A 6027-nucleotide genomic window follows, 5' to 3' on the forward strand; every position below is an offset into this window, starting at 1 on the left:
GTAGCCCATGTTATTGAAAGTCCCCGACTTTTCATAGTGTTTTTTTGACACTATAAAAAGCGCTATAAAAAAATCAACTTTTGATAGCACATATTTAATGTTATGAAAACGTTTTATAGCGTTGGCAAAAAATGCTATAGATGGTCTTTTATAGCATTTTTTATACTTTATAGCATTTTTTATAGCAGTATAAAAATGCTATAAAAGACTTTCTATAGCATTTTTATAGCGGTAAAAAAACATTATAAAATACTTTCTATAGCGTTTTAGCATGCTGTTGTAGCCGATGTTATTGAAAATCCTTGACTTTCCATAACGTTTTTTCAATACTATAAAAAAGGCTATAAAATATTCATTTTCTATTACATAATTCTAATGTTCTAGAAAGTTTTCATAACATTAAAAAAATGTTATAATTGACTTTTGATTGCAGTTTTTACAATTGCAAAAAAAATTACTATGAAAACCATATTGCATTTTGAATCTCGCCTTGATAGTCGATTTTGATCAAATTGTATGCAGTTTACATAACATTTATGCCAGTAACAAATTATTATAAATGAAGTTATAAAAGCAAATGTAGTCATATAAATCTTTAATATTGTATGCAAGTACATTTACATCAAAACAAATTTTTAATAATATAAATATCGCTTGTAATGGGTTGTTTCAATCAATACAATATTCCATAAAAATAACCATATTTTTTTTAGGGTCGACATATTGTACAAATTACATAAGATAAAGAAAAAAGCAATGCAACCTCAACTTTTTAGTTTTCTCAAGACACGTAAGTATCCTTTAGTCTCCACCTTTTTACAATGATGCATCAATTAGTATTTACATAAAAAAAATCTGAGAAGTCTCTTATCCCAGCTTGCTGCAAAAAGAACATATATTTACCATCAAACTCAAAACCCATTCATCAAATGTGATAATATTTTTTTACACTCTACTGCATACAACTAAAGAGACCATATATCAAAGTTCAAAAATAGAGAAATCACAGCCTTTATCTTCGATTCAAGAAATCTATAATATCAAGAGTTTACATAGTTATTTGAAATAAATAAGAAGATTGAAGCAAACACTTACTTTAAAGATGTATTCTTAAAAACATAGATCAATACCTAAAGAAAAATCAAAGCCTTTAGTATTAGACATTTGGTCAAGCTAGCAATTTATAAATCTAAATACAAAATTAAGAATTTCCAATATTAAAACAAAAAAGGATACAAAATTAAACTTACACAAATATGTTGAGTGATGTGTGCATCTCCATTGAAGCCTAGTAAGCCTAGTGTCTTCCTTGACCGAATGCAAGTCTTGCAAAAATCCAATATCTAAATGAGATATGAAGGTCGAAGATGGGAGTTTGGGACATAAACCTTACTTTAACGTTGAGAACTAATATGAAAGAAAAATTGAGAAACCATGAGGTGAACTAGAAGTTTTATAGGCTATAAGTAATTAATTATGCACAATTGTACTCATAAATTAAAGAGTTACGTGGATTGACTTTCTAAGTGCTTAAATAAGTGTTTCAAAGTACAAAGTATTCTTAAGTACTTAGAAAGTCAATCCAAATATACTCTAAAGCAGTTGTTGTAGTCAGCTTCCAAATTCAATACTAAAAGAAATATATTTTTACTAAGTAATAAAGGTGATTTTTAGCAACTAAATTATCTTACAAATTGGAAGTTTTAAACTTAAGAAGATTCCAAACGTTTCACAAAATCCTATATATTTGAACCTACTGCACCAACTCTACAAAGCACAACAATGTAAAAAACATTAACTGCTTTCTCTTTTACACTTGCATGCCATTATATAACAAATACAAACAAACTAATCCAATCAAATAAAGTAATCTACTATTAATTGTGACATCTTCAGACATCTTACGAGCCTCAAACTCAACAACAAAGATGTCGAATAATCTATAAGAATTACTACCCACATACCACATCTGAATCCTCTTCAAAATAATACATTAATATTTGTTAACGCCTTAAACATACAAACTCCACTAATGAAAAACAGCCACATCCAAACCATCTTCAAAACAAAGCATTAAGAATTGAAGATACATAATGTATTGACCATTAAAGTGCATCATAGAAAGAACACAATACGAAAATTCTTAAGACCAACATCCCATGTCATGTTTTGAAATGAGGTCTTGGACTCATTCCTAACACAAGACATTTTATTCCCATGGAGATACATCAAATCAAACAACCTTCTTATAATCAAAAACTCAAAAAATTTGTTTATTCAATTTAAATTAAATAATTTAATTTAAATTGTTTGTTTAATTTAATTTAAATTAAATATAATTAATTTAATTTAAATGATAATTAAATTTGAATTTCAAATTTCAAAATTTAATTAACTTCCAACAAACAAACAAACAAACAAATATATAATTAATTAAACAATTAAATTAATTTTAATTTAATTTAATATTAAATCTTAAATTAATAAAACACATTATCCTAATATGAATATTTAAATCAAATTTAAATAATTTCAACTCTCCAAATTTGTTTAATACGATAACTAAACATTAATTATGTCGAATATAATAATCTAAACCCTAAACTTAATTTGAACATTTCAAATTCTATTCTCAGGTTTAATCCATTTACGAGCTAATAGAGGAATATCTAATGGACCTACAGATCATGAGCTCCAACGATTTGGGATTAATTGGCTAAACTCTTTTAATCGATATTCGTTAACTGCTGAGACACTTCACTATAGTTCAATAATTGCACTCTCCTCACTATAGATATATTTCTGTCCACTTGATTTAACTATAATTAGTTAGTCGATCCTTCATAGATCGTTCATATTTACAATTGGGTCAAAATCATCATTTTACCCTTGTAATATATCTTGCTCCACAAGTCTCTACCAACCCACTAATGAACAATTGATTTATGGTCCTACTAATAAACTGAGTTCCCCTCAGCCATAGAGAGGGCAGAGCCCCTTGTTCAAGACTAGGAATCAGTACTTAAGGGAACAACTTATCTGCTAACCCTTAAATGTGTAGGAACAAATTTCATCTTGCAAGACTATGTCCCTAACTATCTATCTAGTCTTACTCCTAGAATGGGAGACTTATTGAGCGGCGATGATGAGCCATTCTCACCTACGCAGATTAAAGGATAATCTCAAATAAATAGGAGTTTATAGTTAACTTAGGACTGAGATAGAGTTACCTTAGGTCATCGAGTTGAAATGGTCAGTTTTAACCGTAAACAGTGATATAAAGAAAAGTGACTATTTCATGGTCCAGTCTTATGCAAACATCTTTTCCATAGGATGCCTCCACTCGCATGTCTCCGCATGAATGACTTTGGGATCACGTCGTTTGTATTAATATACAAAGTTGTTTGCATCTATCGTGTCCCCAAGATAAGGTACCCAACCTTCTCCTTATACTTATAGACCGTTTTGGCTAAATACTAAAACTTGATCATCTTTTATGTCTCTACATAAAGATTAAGTATTCATGATATAGCCATTGTCATTTAGTTTATTGGATTCAATAATTTATAAATGAAATTTAAATGTCCAATAACAACTTTATTGGATGAACCTCAATAATAATTTTATTGCAAATAAAATATGTTTAAAGTTTACAAACTGCGAGTTTTAGGACATATAACCCAACAAACTCCCACTTGGACTAAAACTCCAGTGAGTTTAAATATATATAAACATACAATGTTGAGTATGAGAGAATAAATATAATAAACTAGAGCATCTATATACCCGTGAATTCTCCCACTTGCCTTAGATTTATGAAACTTGTAGTCCTAGTCCGACTAGGTGACCCTCAAACACTTTAGCTGTGAAGACCTTTTGTAAATGGATCAGCTAGATTGTCTTCGAAAGCTATCTGCGTGATGATCATGTCTCCTCGGTGTATTATCTCCCTTATGAGATGATACTTGGGCTCGATGTGCTTTCCGCACTTATGGCTTCTTGGTTCTTTTGAATTTGTAACTACTCCACTGTTATCACAATAGAAGGTGATCGACAGATGCATATTTGGAACCACTTTCAAATCGGTCAAGAACTTTCTAAGTCATACTACTTCTTTGGCTGCTTTACATGTAGCTACATATTTTTCTTCCATGGTGGAGTGAGCAATACTTTGCTTTATACTTCTTCATACTATAACTCCTCAATTTAGAGTGAATACTGATCCCAAAGTAGATTTCCTGAAATCCACATCGGTCTAAAAATTAGAATCGGTGTATCTAGTAAGGATCAAATCCTTAGGACCATATACGAACATATAGTCTTTCATTCTCCGAAGATACTTGAGGATGTTTTTAATGGTAGTCCAATGAATATATCTAGGATAGGACTAAAACCTGTTGACTATTCCAACCATAAAGCATATGTCTGGACGTGTACACAACATGGCATACATTAAACTCTCAATTGTTGATGCATAAGGAAATCTTTTCATAGCTTCAGCTTCTTAAGGTGTCTTAGGACATTGTTGCTTAGACAAATAAACTCCATGTCAGAAAGGTAATAAACCGCTTTTGGAATTTTGAAAAATTTTCATTTTATATCTAGACAACATTTTGTCTATATAAAATGCTTGAGATAATGATAGCATTCTATTCTTGCGATTCTGAACTATTTGCATTCCAGGAATATATTGTGCATCTTCTAGATCTTTCATTTGCGATGCTAGTCATTTCTTAAAGTTAGCAAGAAAACCTATCTCATTCCTAATGAGTAGGATATCATCATCATATAGTACCAGAAAAGCTACAGTCTTGTTGACAATTTTCTTGTAAACACAAGGTTCATCAACATTTTGTTCAAAGCCATAAGATTTGATCGCAGTGTCAAATCTCATATTCCAGGATCGAGATGCTTGTTTCAACCCATAAATGGATCTTTTAAGCTTGCAAACCTTTTGCTCTTGACCCTATTCAATGAACTCTTTTGGTTGAGAAATGTAGATACTCTCTTCAAGATAGCAATTCAGAAAGACCGTCTTGACATCCATTTGTCATATTTCATAATAATAAAAAGCAGCAATGGATAAGAGTATTCTAATAGACTTAATCATGGCAACTGGAGAGAAGGTTTCTTCATAGTCCACCCCTTTTCTTTGGGTAAATTCTTTTACCACGAGTCTAGCTTTGTAGGTTTGTACTTTACCAAATTGATCTCATTTTCTTTTTTAGATCCATCTATAACCAATAGGTTTTAACCTATCTGGTTGATCTACAAGTTCTCGGATTGAATTGAAGTACATAGACTCCATTTCAAGGTCCATGGCTTTTATCCATTTGTCTTGATCTACATCCTCCATCGTTTGTTTAAAGTTCAATGGATCTTCTAAGCCATCATCAAGTATGAAAACTTGAGTTTCAATCAAACCCATGTACCGATCAGATTGTTGAACAACTCTCCCACTATGTCGAGACATTCCCAATTAATGAGAAGGATGTGATGGACCAGTTGTATCAACAATTCTTGTTGAAGGACCATCATGATCAACAACTTTTGTTGATCTGTCTGTAGTTTCTCTGAACATCCCATTCAATACTAGTTTATTGCGAGGTTGATTTCTTATATAGTCTTCCTCTAAGAATGTAGCGTTTGTCGATACAAACATTTTATCATCTTGTGGATCATAAAATAAACCACCTTTTGTTTCATTGGGGTATCCTACAAATAAACATACTTTAGAACGTCATTCCAATTTCTTTGGGTTTTGCACCAACACATATGCTGGGCATCCTCAAATTTTGAAGTGGCGTAAACTGCCTTTACGCTCTCTCCATAACTCATACATTGTTTTTGAAACACTTTTCGAGGGAACCATGTTCAAAATATATACTGCAGTTTGTACTACATATCCCCAAAATGATTGAGGTAACTGAGCATAGCTCATCATCGAATGAACTATGTCTAACAGGGTTCTATTTCTCCTTTTGCTACACTATTTTGTTGTGGTGTACCAGGTGCGATAAGCTGAGA

Source organism: Benincasa hispida, chromosome 6 (assembly GCF_009727055.1).
Source record: "Benincasa hispida cultivar B227 chromosome 6, ASM972705v1, whole genome shotgun sequence".
In the NCBI taxonomy this organism is placed as follows: domain Eukaryota; kingdom Viridiplantae; phylum Streptophyta; class Magnoliopsida; order Cucurbitales; family Cucurbitaceae; genus Benincasa; species Benincasa hispida.